The sequence below is a fragment of the Chiloscyllium punctatum genome, chromosome 11 (assembly GCF_047496795.1).
Source record: "Chiloscyllium punctatum isolate Juve2018m chromosome 11, sChiPun1.3, whole genome shotgun sequence".
Classification (NCBI taxonomy): domain Eukaryota; kingdom Metazoa; phylum Chordata; class Chondrichthyes; order Orectolobiformes; family Hemiscylliidae; genus Chiloscyllium; species Chiloscyllium punctatum.
In genome coordinates this window covers 107371527-107391453 of record NC_092749.1, presented here as the reverse complement: position 1 = coordinate 107391453, position 19927 = coordinate 107371527, and the positions used below count along the sequence as shown (strand labels likewise).

Here is a 19927-nt window from a genome sequence, read left to right as displayed (position 1 = left end):
CAGTGCTGGTGAGTGGAAGATTAAAAGCTTCAACCTGGCATTTCTTAGCAATTTTTAATGTTCAGTATATTATCCTTTCCTCTATTTAAATAAATCGAAATGACATTTTTACTACAAAATCTTGTAGAAATACTAGTGACATCATTCTGCGATTAAATATGCATTTGTGCTGAATTGTAAATCAGTCTCCCCAACTATTATTGATTTAGCTCGGTAGGTTCAGTTATGCCTTGCCTTCTGTAAAGTCTAGGGAGAGAGGGAAGTGTTAAATGTCAAGAGAGTGGTGCTGGAAAAGCACAGCAAGTCAGGCAGCATCCGAGGAGCAGGAAAATCAACATTTCGGGCAATGAAGGCTCATTCCTGATAGGAAGGGCTTTTGCCCAAAACGTCGATTCCCCTGCTCCTCGGATGCTGCCTGACCTACTGTGCTTTTCCAGTACCACACTCTCGACTCTAATCTCCAGCATCTGCAGTCCTCCCTTTTGCCTCGGGAAGTGTTAAACAGATTTCAGTAAACCGCATGCAGATAAGAAATAAACTGGAGAAACTATGGGTGGCAATTTCGAAAACTATTTAGTGTTAGCCAAGTAGCTCCAGAGAGTAGGATCCTTGGTGCCAGAAATTGGAAGAACATCACGGGGAGCTTGTGAGATGAAAGAATGGTTTTGTGTTTAGGACAATGAAGACAGTCTGGTGGGGCTGACAGTGAGATGTTCATGGAATCATCTCAGTTACGAAGAGGCCCTTAAGCCCATCAAGTCTATACTGCCAAAAGATGCCACTACCAGCACTCATCCCACTTTCCTACAGTAGGCCTATAGCTTTGAACTATTTTTTATTTCAAATACATACTCATGAAAAATATTTATGTACATTCATAGTCACTGAAGCAGTTCGGTTCTGTATGTTCTTTAGCATATGGAGAACAAACAAACATTGGAGTTTGATTTTCCCTATAGCTCCCACAAACAACACAAGGCATTTCTTATTTATGCGAGAGATTATTTATTTGAGGCACTAGGAGATTCCAATAACTGAATGGATCCCCATTGTACTTTGGTGCATCCCTCAGCACATAGTCCTGGATCTTGCAAACTGCCAGGCTGCAACACTCAGTCGAAGTCAACTCCTTGCTCCGGAAGACCGGACAGACCAAAGAATGCCTTTCACCGAGTTGATGATCCTCCAGGCAGTCGATGCTTGTCTCAGTGTATGTCCAGGGAACAGACTGCAGAGCACAGAACCACGCATCACAGAGCTGCTCGGGATGAACCTTGACAAAAACCACTACATCTTTCCACAGACTTCCTTTACAAAGGCACATTCCAGAAGGAGACGTGTGTCAGTCTCCAACTCCACCCGCAACCGCTTTGAGCAGAGCGTTCTGTGGGACAGACTGACTGGAGTACGTGAAGGATCTCACCACAGAATGGTGTACTCGGCCCGGACAATCACAAAGGCCATCCTCCCATCTATCAAATCCATCTACCAGGCCCACAGTCAAGAAAAGGCCGTCAGCATTCTCAAAGATCCATCCCACCCTGGCAATGTTTTCTACAACCTCTACCATCGGGGAGAAGGTACAGAAGCCTGAACACATGCACCAGCCTGTTCTGAAACAGTTATTACTCTACTGTTGTTAGAATACTGAATGGACTCACAAACTCTTAACATTCGCCTGTACCTGTGTTTTTGTTTCTGCTGCTGTTTACCTATTATTTACTATCCATGCAACTTAACTCTGTGATCTGCCTGTTTTGCTCACAAGACAAAGCTTTTCACTGTGCCTCAGTACACATGACGATAAATTCAATTCAATTTACCCAGCAAGCCATGTCTTGAGGGCTGGTTGGAAAATGAGGCATTCTGCCAAATATACCTCAAGTACACATCCATATCCTTTTAAAACACTGTGAGGCTACCCTCCAAGGCAATGCATTCCAGACCCCCAGCACACTCTGGGTGAAAAAGTTTTTTCATCAAATCCCTTCCTGCCTTTCACTTTAAAATTATGCCACCCCTCCTCTCCATTATTGAAGTTGTCCAGTTTTGAAGCAGAGCGACAATAAAGGGGTCTCAACTGAGTAGGCAAAGGATGGGAGACAGGTCAGCTTTGGAATGCTAATGGCTAGGTCTAAAAGAGCTGGGGCAGGAATTGTTACCTTTGGAGGTGAAGTCTGCAAGATATCATTAAGGAAATATCCTTTTCACAAGAGGTTAGTCAGTGGAGGGTGAAAGAATATGGAAGGTGATGACAAGTGAGAAGGGAACTAAAGGTCCACAAATATTCCACTCAACGCAGAGGTGCCACTATTAACACTAAGCAATTTCAGCACCGACAAAATGTACAGAAACTACATCCTGATAGAGGTTCTGTAAGTAGTCCATCAATGCTATGGATGCTACAGATTGTGTATTAGAATGCAGAATGAATTTTTTACAGTTACATTGGGGTGGCAAAATCATGTGAATGAATGACAGAGAGCGTCATTCCATGAAACAGAAAAACTGAGAATCAATGTCATCTGAAAGCCAAGTGACAAAACTATTTGCATCTATGTCAATGTAGAATTCTGATAAAGGGTCACTGTTATCTCTGCTTTCTCGTCACACATGCTGCATTTCTCCAGCCACTTTTGTTTCAGACCTCCAGCATTTAAAAGGGACCTGAGGGACAACTTTTTCACGCAGAGAGTGGTGCATGTACGGAATGAGCTGCCAGGAAGATGGTGGAGGCTAGTACAATTACAACATTTAAAAAGGCTTCTGGATTGGTATAAGTAGGAAAGATTTAGAGGGATATGGGCCAAATGCTGGCAAATGGGATTGGATTAATTTAGGATGGACAAGTTGGACAACATGGACAAGTTGGACTGAAGGGTCTGTTTCTGAGCTGTACCTCTCCATGATTCTATCAACAGTTCTTTGTTCTGTTAAACTAGAGTGGTTTTGAAATGAAGAGGGGTTCAAATATCAAGTTGAACCTATTGCTACTTCTTAATTTCAAGCTCTTTTAATTTGCAAATCAAACCACTTTCAGTCCAGTTCGTAAGGGTTTTTGACAAATGTCAATGAATATCGAAATTAACCTGCTTAATTGTCAGACACAAACATGACCTGGCATTAAAAGGAAGCATCCGCAAAGAACAAACCACACTGACTAGTAACCCATCTTTTAGTCAAAGTGTCTTTCTCATGCGGCATTAACAGTACTAGCAAATTAAATCATTCAAACTCATAAATAATTTCTGGCAAAGTAGCAGAGATATAGATAAGGTCCCAATAACATTGTACGGAAGAGACATCATGAAAATACTGGAAAATAAAGAGACATATAAAGCAATTTCAGATAGAATAACAACACAAAAATTATAATAAAAGGAAGAGAGATAAGACACAGACATGTAGGCCTATGCTTTGAGCTTTAATGCTAAGTACATGTTTATGTGTTTTCCCTAATGACTTCTCCATGTAATACACAAAGACGTGCCAGAAGTAATCAAAACAGGGATCGCAGAATTGAGTTAGCTCTAATGCAATTATCTGACTCAAAACACTCATGTCCCACAGGGTTTCCAGTTTCAGTGCTCCTCCAGCGCACACCTTCAGAGAAACGTGAGCCTCACACACAATGTCGTGCTGGAAGGATTGTAAAGCCAGTTTCCCATATGGCCTGCCCTCTAGATCTTGGCACAGTGATTTTGCAAAGTGCATCTGGCAAATGAACATTAACCACTTCAATTTTGTTAAACACAACCTTCATTTGTAAACAGCACTCTAATTTGTTTTGCCTGAACAAAGCCACAAGGAGATGTTGTGTGTTCGCATGCATACTTAATCTGAGATGGAAAATTGCTTTAAAAGCAATAACCGCACTGCAGTTTGATCTCTCTGCTTCAACCTTAGGGAAGCTGGTATGGTGATCCAAGCTTTTCCTGCACCGTTTCAAAGTACCTGGACAAAAATATCTTTGTGCCAAATTTCCAAATGTTGTACCATAGAGTCATAGCACAAAAAAGACTCTGAGATTCATCAAGCCTGTACCAGTCAAAAACAAGCACCTAACCATTCTGACTTAATTTTCCAGCACTTGGTTCATATCCTTGTATGCCTTACATATCTAAAGACTTCTTAAATGCTATGAGGATTTCTGCTTATCTTGGCCTCACTGGCAGTGAGATCCACTCACCAGCCTGCCTCAGAAACCTGGGTAATAAGGAAAGACACAGGAGGAGGTAGAGGCCTCTGAAATATAAATGCTAAGATTTCATAGACAGGATGTAAGACAATTGAAAAGATATTTTATTATACACACTTGGACAGCTTCGTGGATTGAAGGTCCATTTCCATCAGTTCAATTTAATTTAGCACTAGCTACTTCATTGATATTTTGCTTTTTGTAATTCATTTGTGAGGTATAGATATCACTGGCTGGGCCAGCATTTATTGCCCACCCCTAGTTGACCTCGACAAGGTGCCTTCTTGTACTGCTGCAGTCCATGTGCTGTGGGGTGGGGTGGTCCACAATACCCTTAGGAAGGGAATTCAAAGAATTTGATCCAGCGACAATGAGGGAACAGCAAAGGATAGTGAGTGGCTTCAGGGGAACTCACGGGGGGTGGTGTTCCAATGTATTTGTAGCCCTTGTCCTTCTAGATGGAAGTGGTCATGGGTCTGGAAGGTGCTGTCTGAGGATCTTTGGTGAATTTCTTCAGTGCATTTTGCAGAGAGGGCACACTGCTGCTACTCAGCATCAGTGGTGAAGGGAATTGATTTTTGTGACTGTGATGCCAATCAAGGGATCTACTTTGTCCTGCTGTATTGAGCTTCTTGAGTGTTATTAGAGCTACACTCATCCAGCCAAGTGGGGAGTATTCCATCACACTCCTGAGTTGTGCCTTGGAGATGGTGGGCAGGCTTTGGGGAGTCAGGAGGTGAGTTATTTCCTGCACCATACCTCGCCTTTGAACTGCTCTTCTAGACACTGTGTTTATGTGACAAGTCCAGTCTGGTCAATGGGGACCTCGAGGATGTTGAAAGTGGAGAATTCTGTGATAGCAACACATTGAATGTCAAGGGGCAATGATTAAGATTGTCTCTTATTGCTGGTGGGTCAGGCAGCATCCGAGGAGCAGGAAAATCGATGTTTCGGGCAAAAGCCCTACATCAGGAATAAAGGCAGGAAGCCTCCAGGGTGGAGGTTCCACCCTGGAGGCTTCCTGCCTCTATTCCTGATGAAGGGCTTTTGCCCGAAACATCGATTTTCCTGCTCCTCAGATGCTGCCTGACCTGCTGTGCTTTTTCAGCATCTCTCTGATCTGAACTCTGGTTTCCAGCATCTGCAGTCCTCACTTTTGCCTGGTCTTATTGCTGGTGGTCACAGCCTGGCATTTGTGTGGCGCGAATGTTACTTGCCACTTGTCAGCCCAAGGCTGGATAGTAGAAGAAAGTGAGGACTACAGATGCTGGAGATCAGAATCGAGAGTGTGGTCCTGGAAAAGCACAGCAGGTCAGGCAGCATCCTCGGAGCAGGTGAGTTGACGTTTTGGGCATAAGCCCTTCATCAGGAATGAGGTTGTCCGAATGATACATGGTGAAGCCGATGGAACTGCATGGTGGAAGAGGAAATAGCTTGAGCCACTTTGAGCATTTTAAACTTGAGTGTGTGAGTATGGTGCAAGAGAAATTAGCATGCCATACCAAGAGGACTTTCAAAGGAACAGCATCTGGTCCATCATCTTTCGTCTGTTGATGGGTGTTAGAATATTTTTGACTTAAATTGCTGGTCAATGTACTCAATGTCAGTGTGAAACGCTGACTGTCAATGAATATATCAACGGGTGACACAGTGGGTCATTGGTTAGCACTGCTGCCTCACAGCGTCAGGTTCGATTCCAGCCTTGGGCAACTATCTGTGTGGAGTTTGCACATTCTCCCAGTGTCTGCATGGGTTTCCTCCGGGTGCTTCGGACTCCTCCCACAGTCCAAAGGTGTGCAGGTTAGGTGAATTGGCCATGATAAATTGCCAAAGTGTCCAGGGATGTGTAGGTTAGGTATATTAGTCAGGGGTAAATGTAGAGGAATGGGTTTGGGTGGGATGGTCGGTGTGGACCTGTGGGGCCGAAGGGCCTATTTCCACACTGTGGGGATTCTATATAGTTCCCATGTATATGTATGCACAGATGCAGTTTGCATCGCGTTCTCCAATCTAAAGTGGCTCTGCTCCATTTACAGCCAGGCATTATCACATTTGCCCGCAAAGTGCACACGACATTTGCATCGGTTTGGAAATGTATGCAGATTAGCCACAGCAAACTACAATCAGTTAGTGTTTCCACAGTGCGAGCAAGAACGAATGAAAAAGATACTGGGCCTGTCATAGAGAGACGGCTGCTCCGGAATGAAGACGGCATGGCAAAAACCAAGGGTATCAAAACACCCAACTTGGACAAACACAATGGACATCTGAACTACAAAGGATGTTAAGACATCAGCCCCATTTATTATAGGACATGGTAACAATGCCAATTGCTCTTCAGTTAAATCAATGATAGAAGGAATCACAAGCATTTACTTTGGTTATTGAATAGACTGTTACATGATACAGAATTGGAAACCAAGCTGATGACATTTCTAATGTTAATGGCGTTCTTCCTATTGCTCTTTCACAGAAACATTGTTAATCCTGTTCAAACAATGGGAGAATTTCATAAAACACATTAAAACATTAACCAATAGCGTCACTGATTATGACTGCAACACCCAAGCACTGAAATGTTATCTAGCACAGAGTTCAAGAGATTGCACATTCATAGATTTTTTTTTCAGGTGATTTTGCAAAGCAATGATGAGCACCACTTGTGAAAAGAACAAATGTGATGCTACCATCTTCCACAAATTCACAGACTGGAACTCCTTCCTGCTAGCCAAAGGATATGGATTTCAGACAGGCATACACATGCTGGCTTCCCATGAACTGGGCACTGGAATTTTGTCCTTGTAAGGTACACATTGGAACAGTGACTTCAATCATTTTGACTCTAATGAAAGACTGACAGCAAGCGCCAAGTTTTTAAATGCCACTAGTCTGCCCCTAGTATTCCTGCCTCACTGCTATTTTTGAAGAGCCGAATTTGTAGATGGGGCAGGGTGGAGGAGTCAGCAGTGATATATAGCCGACCAAGCCCCCTAATGGGTGATTCAATAGGTGGATGCTAACTGGAATGTTCCAGTCAGCTGTTGGACCCAGGCTGATGCCTAGTCCTGAGTAGGTGAATGGAGGTGACCTCCCAGGGACAGAACAGTGGAGAACACTTCATGTAACATTCATTATGCATCCCTCTCCCCCACATCCTGCAGCCGCAATTGTCCAGGGCTGTGGTCAGGCAGCTGTAAACTCTTTTTATTTCTGTAACGTCTTCTGGGGCATGGCAAGACAGCAATGGTCTCTCTTGAGCCTATCTACCTCAGCACCTCCCATCTCCGGTAGTGAATTGCCAAAGCATCAGAGTCAGATGATCTTCTTCTTGTCTCCTGCTTTGGGAGCCCACCCTCCACTGTTACTTAGATAAGACCCCTGGTGGGTGGGGGGGGAAGGGGGGGTGCAACAGCTTATTAACTGGGCACCGCCTCAAAAATCTCCCTCTGCGTCCCAATACTGAGCTGTGAAGGCTATGGACCTGCAATTCCTCCCAAGAGCAGGACTGGAACCCAAGGCCAAAGATTCAGCCCTGAATGTGTGCCAATGACATAGCAAATGACATCGCCTTTCAACTCAAATAACTATTATAAGCTTGTGAAACAAATCTTAGGCTAGAGTAATTTTCTCACCAAAAACCAATATGAGTTTTCAAGTAAAGAAACACGTTTTAAACTGCACCTGCCTCAGTCACTCAGCCCAATGTAAAATCCCAGGAAAAGTACACAGCAGATCGTGGTGTTTTTTCCACTGACTGGAATATCACGTCCACTGAAATGTAATAAAATATTGGCACGTGTGCAGAACAGAAAGCAAACCACTTATCTGAGCAATACCTCATGACACAAAACATTTCAAAACACAAGGCATACCAGTAAGGAAGTTAGACATCAATCTGGGAATAATCAGAATGAGCAAATTCCATGGATATTCAAAAAAAGGTTATAAACAATAATCTGTCATGTAAGCCCCAAAGTATAAATGAAAGGATTACAATTGCAGTTGACCAAGACAGCAAAACAAATATTTCATTTGCCACGGCTAAATTATTTCTCTATAATGATTCTCTGTCAAACACAATCACTAACAGTCACAATATCTTATACTTTACAGAGAATTGGTATTCCTCACATTAATCATAACACTGTTCTGCCAAAGATGTAAAAATTAAGTACGGCTGGTAAGTTTGCTGCATTCTGAATTTCTAAATTCTGCCACGCTACTTCAATGTGCCTTTCAGATTAACACAATCATACGCTGGTGCTACATGGTTAATAATCTGTAATCAGTACGTAGTGCTGAAGGATCAACAGCACTTTACTGCTGTTGCCAGAACAAGATGAGGATGGGTATTTTGACCATCTTAGTTCATCAGACCAGAAAGATCCTAAAGTCCCATTGGAACTGCATACAATTTGTTAACTGAGTCCAGAAATTCCAAATGCGTTGCATTCCCCAATATCTATTCCACGTTTCATTCAAGCGACGTGTGACAAATTCCCTGTCAATAGTCCGGCGTTCCAACAGTGACTATACCACAATATATTCCACGGTGGACATGTGTTTATGGAAGTGCTCTAAGACTGTGAAAGATGCATCAATTATCATTTTCTACACCTGCCATTTACATTCTGAATATGCATTAACTTGAATTATAATCACAATTTATTTTACAAGGATTTCTCAGATTCGTCTATTTCACAAAGTTTCTTGGCTGAAACCCTCTGTAAGGTCAATTCTCAGATGCCAACCACACCTCACACACGCCTACAATGTCACATTTTTACAATTAATCCTAATATATTCGGCACAGTGGCTCAGTGGTTAGCACTGCTGCCTCAGAGAGCCTGGCTTGATTCCAACCTCAGGCGACTGTCTGTGTGGTATTTGCACGTTCTCCCTGCGTCTGCGTGGGTTTCCTCCCACAATCCAAAGATGTGCAGGTTAGGGTGGATTGGCCAGGCTAAATTGCCCATAGTGTTCAGGGATGTGTATGTTAGGTGCATTAGTCAGGGTAGGGGAATAGGTTTGGGTGGGTTACTCTTCAGAGGCTCGGTGTGGACTTGTTGGGATAAAGGCATTCAGTGATTTTAATATTCAGGTTTCTACCAATAGTACTTCATCACAATATTTCTTCCTCCCTGGTCATCACCAATTAAATGCATTTTTGGGAATAACAGAATGAAACATGATGCTGAAGGTGTAATCTGACCAGGGAGCTATGATGTCAAGGCATAACATTGCTGGCTTCACCTGTTTGGTGGATTATTTGATTAACTCTGTTAATTGCTGGCATGCTGAACATAATGTTGACTCATCAGGTGAACATTTAACTTGACACTTTCAACAACATTGCTGGATTACACCATGTCATCCAATTAGACTATCCATGTGGCTTGGCGGAGGTGGGTATTACAGATGCTGGAGACCAGAGTCGAGAGTGTGGTGCGAGAAAAGCACAACATATCAGGCAGCAGCCGAGGAGGAGGAGAATCGACGTTTCGGGCAAAAGCCCTTCATCAGCAACGAGAACTATCCATGTGACTTTTTCAGACTTGCCTGCATTACCTTTCACCTCACACACACCAACAAAATCAGAAACTCCTGGGAAAGTTCAGGAGGTCTGGCAGCATCTGCGGAGAGGAAGTTTTCTTCAGAACCTTCTTCAGAACTGATAAATTGGTAAGATTGCTAGAGAAGGAGTGGTGGGGCGGGGGGGGGAGGCAAGGGCTAACAACAGGTGGAGGTGGAGCCTGGACTTAAGAGAAAAACAGTTGGGCCGGCAAGGAATGTGTGAAAGCCAGCCAGGGAGAAGAATAACTGCTAATGGCTGACAATCGATTGTTTGTGGTAGCAGGTCATGTGACGGCAGGGCCAGGGCTGTGGGGTTTGGTGTAAGGACGTGGGAAAAGATGTTCAGGCCCTACTTGATATTGAGTCTGGAAGGTTGCAGAGTTCCCAAGTGATAAATGACGTGTTGTTCTTCCAACTTGTGCTGAGCTTTGCTTGAATCAGGTGCTCAGAGGCAGGAACACTGTACACTATGTAGCAGAAATTAAGTCAATAATTTTTTATCAAATCTATTCGCGGGATGTGGGCATGACTAGCTTGGCCAACAGCTATTGCCCATCCTTAATTTAGGGTCAACCACATTGCTATGGGTCTGGTGTCACATGTTAGCCAGACCAGGTAAGGACAGCAAATTTCCCTCCCTGAACAGCATTAGCAACTCAGGTGGGCTTTTTATAACAATCAGCATGATTACCCCTAACTTGCTGCTTTCCTTCCCCCTACTGCACTGAATTCAAACTTCCCCAATAGCCATGGCGAGATTCTAGCCCATGTCACTAAAGCATTAGCCTGGGGCTTCTGGATTACCAACACAGCACCAGCTTCCTCAAATGGACTGAAACTCAAAATGAGCGAGCTGGTTACTTTACCAGTTAAAAAGAAACAAGACAGAATGATTGCAGCTGGGTTCCGCAGATCTTTATCTCCTTTGCAAAAGCAATTTACGCCAAGCCTTATTTCCAACAATCCTCACTGCCTGAGTTTTTTTGTTAACTGAGTTTTTCTGATAACAATCAGATCTCATGAGGTAGCAGCAACTTCCTCATGGCTATGTATTTCATCGATACCATTTTTGTTCAGTTATTCATCAATATCAATCCAAACGGAAGTTCTGAAGAAGAGTCATAGAGATGTACAGCATGGAGACAGACCCTTTGGTCCAACCTGTCCATCAGGTGAACATTTAACTTGACACTTTCAACAACATTGCTGGATTACACCATGTCATCCAATTAGACTATCCATGTGGCTTGGCGGAGGTGGGTATTACAGATGCTGGAGACCAGAGTCCCAACACAATCTAGTATCACCTGCCAGCCCACAGCCCATATCCCTCCAAACCCTTCCTATTCATATACCCATCCAAATGCCTCTTAAATGTTGCAATTGTACCAGCCTCCACCACATCCTCTGGCAGCTCATTCCATACACGTACTATCCTCTGCGTGAAAAAGTTGTCCCTTAGGTCTCTTTTATATCTTTACCCTCTCACCCTAAACCTATGCCCTCTAGTTCTGGACTCCCCGACCCCAGGGAAAAGACTTTGTCTATTTATCCTATCCATGCCCCTCATAATTTTGTAAACCTCTATAAGGTCACCCCTCAGCCTCCGACGCTCCAGGGAAAACAGCCCCAGCCTATTCAGCTCCCCCCCCATAGCTCAAATCCTCCAACTCTGGCAACATCCTTGTAAATCATATTGGACTCAAAGTGTGAACTCTGTTTCTCTCTGCATAGATACTGCCAGACCTGTTTAGCTTCTCCAGCATTTTCTGCTTTTATTTCAGATCTCTAGCATTCACAGTGGTTTGCTCTTATTATAATGGAAATTAGTCACTCAATTTCAACAGACACTTTGATTTTTTTTCCCCAAAGAAAATTCAAGGTAAAACTGTGAATACTGTCAATTCACCTCTCGTACAAGGCCAGGAAGCAGCCAAAATCACTTCTGGCATTTCAGTAACAGTATTCAGTGCAGGTACAAGCTGTATTATGATATTGGATTACTAATTATAGCTATCTTTCTTCCTTTGTCATCACACTGAATTGCAATGGAACTCAAATCACGATGTCAGCTGGAACATTTAAGGAGCTTACAAATGATGAGCCCTTCCTGATGATGTGCATTGTCTGTGGCAAGATGTGCAAGATCTAGATGTAGCCTGCTGCATTTGGCATGATGTTTTGCAAAGGCCTCAGGTCCTAGAAGATTAATCTCCAATAAAGTTCTCACTTTAGCAGATCTACTGCAGCACCCTTTCCATCATGGCTTACTCAACATGATTCACAAAGGCACCATCAAACAGCAGCTTTGCAGGCAAAAGCAATTGTCCGCAAAACACACAAAGCTTTCTTGATCTCCCACCCATACCGATACCCCATTCTTCCACTTACTTACCACCACTTCAGCAAAGAAGTATTTCTGTAAGAAATGCGAGTGAAGACAGAGTAGGTCGACAGCTGTCAGCCTCAGTCAAAGCGAGTGGGGATTATAGAATCACCTCATATTGTGTCCAATGTCCAGGTGCTGCTCCCTACTGGAGCACAGCAGAGATGAATGTACTTCTTGGTTTGTTTTTGAGACACATTGTCCTGTTCAAGGCAATTCATATACTTTTCTTCAATGCAAGTAGAGATGCCATGTCAGATAGAATTATCAACAATGGGAGATTGGCCTTCACTGATGACAAGCATGTGATCTGCATCCACAAGAAGGGGATGGCATGCTCTAAACATCTCAGGGATCTGGGAACATGGCCTCCCCCTTCCACTTCAGGGAAGACTGGAAAGGCGCCATGGGGACTTGGGTAACTGCGGTATGTATTCCAGAATGCAATCAAAATAAGAAGGGTCTTGGAATGTTGGAATGTTTCGTTGGATTTGGGATTTCTAGAGATAGGAACATAAGAACTAGGAGCAGGAGTAGGCCACCTGGCCCATCAAGCCCATTCCGCCATTCAATAAGATCATGGCTGATCTTTTGGTGGACTTACCCACCCAAAAACCATAACCCTTAATTACTTTACGTTTCAACAATCTATCTTTGCCTTTAAAACATTCAATGAGATAGCCTCAACTGCTTCAATGCATACAAACAGAAGGCTGGAGGAACACAGCTCAGGAGGTGGAGAAGTCGATGTTTCGGGTATAACCTTTCTTCAGGAATGCTTCCCTGGGCAGAGAATCCCACAGCTTCACAACCCTTTGGGCGAAAAAGTTGCTCCTTAACTCAGTCCTAAATCTGATCTCCTTTATTTTCCGTCTAGGTCTGGTGGTGATGGCCAACCTTCTGCTTTCCTCAATCTTTTGAAGAAGAAAGCAGGTATTCAGCCACAGCCTCCAAGCTTTGTGCTTGCCTGCAGCTTAATCCAAACTTTACCTGTTAGACAACAGCACAGGTAGCGCAGGCCAAACCAGCATCCGCATAGGACTGAGGTCCCAGGCCGCACTGGAAGAACCACCAGAAGTGAGGAGGAAGCTTGTGAACTCCAACAACTTGACCTGGCAGATGTTGCTCTGTGGTTAGCACTGCTGCCTTACAGCGCCAGGGACCCAGGTTCAATTCCAGCCTCAGGTCTGCATGTGTTTCCTCCGGGTGCTCCAGTTTCCTCCCACAGTCCAAAGATGTGCAGGTTAGGTGGATTGGCCATGCTAAATTGCCCATAGTGTTCAGGGATGCATAGGTTAGGTGCATTAGTCAGGGGTTAAATGTAGAGTTATAGGGGAATGGGTCTGGGTGGGTTACTCTTTGGAAGGTCGGTGTGGACTTGCTGGGCTGAAGGGCCTTTTTCCACACTGTGGGGATTCTATGTAATGGGTGCTACTGGTGCCCTGTCCAATGTAGAGTCATTTGGTGACAACTGTTCAGGAAAGAGACCTCAGGAAAGTACCGACAGATTCAAGAACAGCTTCTTCCCTGCTGTTGTCAAGTTTATGAGCCTAATCCTCTAGCCTTCTACTGGCGAGGAAGGGTCAAAAAAGCGCGTGTGTGGACGGGGATGGAGGGAGGAGGGGAAGAAGAGAAAGGAAACAGAAAAAAGCTGCAAAGTAGAGCTGTCAGAGCAGCTGCCAGGAAAGTGGGCACACACCCATTCCAGTTATCTTCTCTCCTGCTGGGCAGAAGATACAAAAGTTTGAAAAGATGTACCGACAGATTCAAGAACAGCTTCTTCCCTGCTGTTGTTAAGTTTATGAATGAACCTCTCATACATTAGAGTTGAGCTTTCTCCGCACCTTCTCTGCAGCTGTAAGATTATATTTTGCATTCTGTTCTATTACCCTGGTGTTCTTATGTAAGGTCTGATCTGCCTGGACAGCACACAAAACAATGCTTTTCAGTGTGTCTCGGTACATGTGACAATAATAAATCAAATCAAACCAAATCACAGCCGTACCAAAGGGCATGGCAGCCAGCACACACTGGTTGAACAACCAGAATCCTGAGGAGATTCAAAAGGTTTCGCTTAAAAGGAAGTACATGGTGCCTGATGTTTTACCTCAAGGATGGCTTAAAGGCTTTACAAATCCCAAAAGGGTATCCTATCACTTGAGTTTGTCCACGAGGCATGCGAGAATCATACAATGTCAGTCATCTTCTTAACATGAGCACAGGCTGCATACTGACTCTTGATGTCCTTCCCTTCAGCAACCTGACAGTAGCCACAGGCAAAACAGCTCAGCGACTGTTTCTGACAGTGAGCGCCAGGAGAAGAACACAAACCTGTGTGACTCTCTCCCTCGGGAAGCAAGGCCTGATTTTATACTCCTCCACAATTTAAGCTTCATCTTTTCTATCACAGGATGGTGGAGCACACACTGAGAGGGGGTCTGCGTTGTCTACTTCCTCCAGTCCCCAACGCCCTTTCATCCCCCAATAGCGAGAGTGCATGGAGGGATCCTGTCACAGAAAGAAGGGCTCCCCTGGGCAATTGTAAAGCCATTCCAAGCACTTAAGTTCCCAGCACTGCTACAGATTCTCAGCAAAACGTCTCAGAATCTGTCACATTGCTTGACATGATGGCAGGGGAGTGTTCTTTTAACTAACCTTTACAAGCTCCTGCTTGTGGCTGGTTCAGGACACCGCATTGTTAAAAGGGCTGATTGATACAAAGATGCCAGTCAGACGTCAGCTGACACCTTTGGACATCTATTTGCAAGGCCCCCAATTCCTTTCTGGCAGGATTAATAGTCACACAAATTGAATCGCACTCAGTGAGCAGGACAAGTTGCCCTCCCGCCTTACACTGGCATTTCCTGAGCTAGGACTGTGTCACAGACTCCCATTACTGCAGGAAGAGGCCATTCAGCCCACCAAGTCTGCACTGACCCTCCCAAAGGCATTCCACCCAGGCCCTCACCACCTCCAAAACCCTGCCTGGGGTTTATACCATGGCCGATCCATCCTAATCTGCACATCGTCGGACTGTGGGAGGAAACCGGAGTACCTGGAGGAAACCCACTCAGACATGGGGAGAATGTACCAACTCCACACAGACAGTCGCCCAAGGCTGGAATCAAACCCAGGTCCCTGGCGCTGTGAGGCAGCAGTGCTGACAGCTGAGGTACGCTGTGCCAAAGACAAGGGACCCAAAAGCAGCAAAATGGAATTGCACTCCCTCTCCCCCATATCTCTCTCTATGAAGAAAAACCACATGTGCAAAAAGGCATTTGCCACACACGCTGGAAGCCATTTTAACATCAGGCCTTCTCTGTCCTTGCTGATGGGGAAGTACAGGAGGGGAGAAAATGAACAAAGATGTGTTGAAAAAGCAGAGTAGATTAATCCATTGCTCTTTCAAATGAGCTGGTAGGGTAATAGGCAAGTGGCTTTTGAAAAGGGGTGCAGCAGTAAGGTGGGAATTTAATGGGAAGTTGATGGCCTAATGGTGTTACCACCAGACTATGAATCTAGACACTCAGATAACGTCTTCCCATAGCAGATGATAGAACTTGAATTCAACAGAAATCTGGGATTAAGAGTCGCATGATGACCATGAAGCCACTGCTGATTGTCGGGATAAGCCCATCTGGTTCACTCAAATCCTTGAGGGAAAGAAATCTGCCATCCTCACTACTCAAATAGAAGGGATTCAGAGGGACATAGGCCAAATGCTGGCAAATGGCATAGATTTATTTAGGATATCTGCTCGGCATGGACGAGATGGACCGAAGGATGTGTTTTGGTGCTGTACAACTCTATGACTCTACCCTGGCCTACATGTGACTCCAGACTCGCAGCACTGTGGCTAACACTCAACTGACCTCTGGGCACTTAGGAATGGCCAATAAACATTGGTCTGGCCAGTGACATCCATCTCCCATGAATTAATTAAAACAAAAATGCGACTGGATCTGGATGTAGGTTTGCTCACTGAGCTGGAAGGTTCATATTGAGGCATTTCATCATCATACTAGTTAACATCTTCAATTGAGCCTCCGGTGAACCCTTCATTCGGAAGCTCACTGAAGATGTTACCCAGTCTGGTGATGAAATGTCTGAAAACCATTGCAGCTCAGCGAACAAACCTACATCCAGAACCTCAACCTGAGCTACAATTCTTCTCAAAGCTCGGTGTTACTAGATCTGTAAAAGAGGCCCAGACCCAAGCTGTGGTGACATGGGTTCAAATCCCAGCACAGCAGCTGGGGAACTGAAACTCAATCAACTAAATAAGATTTACAACAAAAAAAAATGCTTGGATTATTAATGCTGACGATCAAACTGTTGTCACGTGGAAAAGTCCTGACGGCGTTTAGGAAAGGTAATCAGGCATCCTTCCCAGGTCTGGCTTGGTTCACAGCCACACTGTGGACAAAGGGGTATTTGAGAAGGCAGCTCACCACCATCTCTGAAGGGCAATTAAGGGTACCTCACCAGTAATGCCCATAACGCGTGAATGGAAAAACATGCCAGTGGAAAGCTAATCCGTTCGTACATGGCGTAGCCATGTTCAGATTATGGAATCCCTCCATTATGGAGGCAGGCCATTCAGCCCATCAATTTCATAGCAACCCTCTGAAGAACATACCATCTACCTATAACCCTGCATTTCCCATGGCTAATCCACCTAACCTGCATATCTTTGGACTGTGAGAAAAAAACTGAAGCACCTGGAGGAAACCCACACAGACAGAGGGAGAACGTACAAACTCCACACGGCAATCGCCTGGAGGATAGACTTAAATCCAGGGCCCTGGCACTGGGAGACAGCAGTGTTAACCACTGACCCACCTGCACTGCGATCCCAACATTTGAGTTAATGCACCTTTAATTGGTTAGTCCACATTGCGCTTATCAAATACTTCCCTTTCTATGTTATTTTAAATGTGAATTAGAACAGTAGAAAATGCAGAATGAGAGCGATTGAGAGCCAGCAATTACAACAACTCGTACACTGACTTTCACACAACAGACTAGCACCGGTCTGGCTTGTTAAAATATCACCCTGTATATTTATAATCCATAGGCGGGTGCACATTATTTATAGCTGGGCAAGAATTTCCAATTATAACTTTCCGAGATTAATTTGATGCTCATCACCCTTTGGAAACAGGCTTTTAAGTTTTAAGCACTAATCAATGTAGTCAAATCGATAAAAAGCACAAGCACACACATTGTTCAGATGAGCGAGTGTCCATATCAGTCTGCTTTCAAAGTACAACCCTCCCTTCATGGTAAAAACTGAATGGTGTCTTGTGGTAAGCCCACAATTTAGATGGTAAAAATGACAGTACAATGATGAAGTGCCCCTTGTGTGATGATTTATTTGCGATAATTGTTGCTTTGGTTTGTGATCATTTCCAAAACATTTGGCAGCCTATTGCCAATATCTTGCTTTCACTGCATGATGTTACTATTGTAATTTGGAGGTGCCGGTGTTGGACTGGGGTGTACAAAGTTAAAAATCACACAACACCAGGTTATAGTCCAACAGGTTTATTTGGAAGCACTAGCTTTCAGAGCGCTGCTCCTTCAGTTTAATTTCAATTGTAGTAATTGGAATTAGGGCAGCCGGGTGGACCTCACAGAATATGAGTTCCCTGATTGGGGCTGTTAACTTGGCCCAATCAGGGAGCTTTGGCTGACAGATACAAACAGGAGTGTCAGAGATTCTGCTCACACTAGGAGCCAGATCTGAGCTAGCTGGGCGATTGTCATGTCGGATACACGTATAGATTTAAGGTGACTTGATGATGGGATACCAGTCCCTGTGGAGTTCTTTCAACAATTGTCAAGGCAGGGGAGAATTTGCATAAAATATTATCAATCTGCAGCTAATTAAAACAAAGCCACATGACGGCAACTTTGCCAAATATTCAGACAGTGTATTAAATGGGGGCCCCCAATGTGTTATCTGAATCAACCATTAACTACCTACAGAAGTGATTTTGCCTCCTGGTATCACAGTTAGAGATAATTTTAATCAGCCTGATCAGATTTATTATGACATACCTCTGGAGTAAGTGGGACTTTGAACCTAGGCCTCCTGGCTTACAGATAGGGACATGACTGCTGCCTGTTCAAAGACAATTGCTAAGTCAAAAAAAAACAACAATCTGATCCATAGCGATTAAAAATTCATTGAAATCTGCCAGCGTTGTAACAAATATTCAGCGTACAAGACTCAACACTGACTGATTTCCATTTAAAATTTATTGTTGCAAGCAGCTGTTTGAACAAGCTAACAAAATGAGTGTTTAATATCGTTATAAAAGATGGATCACTCTCAAACTGGTTCTCCTCAAAGTCCAGCTGAGACTTATAGGAATGCCAGCAATCATTGGTCTGAATGTCAAGTATGGTTCAAGTTTATTTGGCTTGCAATTTTCTGTTTGAATTTGCCTTCAAAGCTTAAAAATTCTGTGAAACTTTAACATAGAATCATAGATTCCCTACAGTGTGGAAACGGGCCCTTCGGCTCAACAAGTCCACACTGACCCTCTGAAGAGTAACCCTTCCAAACCCCTTCCCCTTACTCTATTGCTCTACATTTACCCCTGACTGACGTACTTAATCTATACAACCCTGGACACTTCACCTAACCTGCACATCTTCAGATCTTTACATTACAAAGCAGTCTGTAAAGTTGAAGGGAATTAAAATTAAACCCTCTTCTGGTAACAATTCTTTGGTGGCTCCCATTGGGTAACTGCCTGTGTCACAGGTATATTTGCATGACTCTGTCTCTCAGTGGATGCACCAGGTGTTCCACCAACTGCCTTCTCACCCAGCCCTTCAAAGTGGCAAAGGTGAAACCTCAGATTTCAGAAATCATAGGATGTCATTCATTGTTGAAAACAATTGCATCCATCATCAAAAGTAAGGAAAATGAGCCAGGAAGCGAACTGGGGAGCCAATTTGCTACATTCCAACTGCGTCCTCAAGTTCAACAGATAGACACAGGAGTGGTAGAAATGGCCACTGTCATTCTCTGATTGTGCCCGATTGGATACCTTGATGCTGCTTGCCATTCAGACCTTCAGAAATATGATCCGTGTCTCTTGGGAGAAGACAAACTGCAAAGGCACAAGCCAGGGTTGACAGGGGCCAGAGGTATTTTTTGTGGAGGTTGGAGGAGCAGGACCTCTGGACCCTCGGCATTGTAGCTGCCGTAATGTCAGAGATGTCAACGCCAACACAGGGCACATCTCCTCCTTATCTTCCCTGGGAAGAGCCTGAGGACAATTCCAGAGTGGCTCCAGCAGCTTTTGGCTGCTCAGTGCTTCCAACAACTTCTCATTACCCATTGCCCCTCTCCCCTGAGGAAAGTAGCTTTGCACTGCTTGATCCTCCCCATCCACAACTCTGCACTCTGATGGTCCAAATAAGGGATACCCTTCCTGCCGGGTCTATTACTACAACACCATCACAATGGACAACCCTGTTTCAGTGCACACAGACCATTCCAGCTCAGCTCCATTGCAAAGTGCTTTCTCAGGGAGGGGATGGTTGTCTGCGATGGGCATTTCTACCATTGTCCTTCAGTGCGAGTCGCAGGGTCTCTACACTCTGGCTGTCTGTGGCAGCTCAAGACACTGCGAGCCTCAATCTTTTCTGAGTCCTCCTATGAAGCAGCGTCTGCACAACAGAAGCTGTTGGGGTATGGACCGCGCAAGGTATCAGATGCTCACACACTGCTCACGGTCGGCAGAGTCATG

The 19927-nt window shown here is 44.3% G+C and overlaps 1 protein-coding gene across 13 annotated transcripts in view; it reads right to left on the bottom strand.

Annotated features, from left to right (window-relative positions):
• Window positions 1-19927, bottom strand: part of plcb4a (phospholipase C, beta 4a) — a 560059-nt gene that overhangs the window by 304001 nt on the left and 236131 nt on the right. The gene's annotated exons all lie outside the window — the stretch shown is intronic.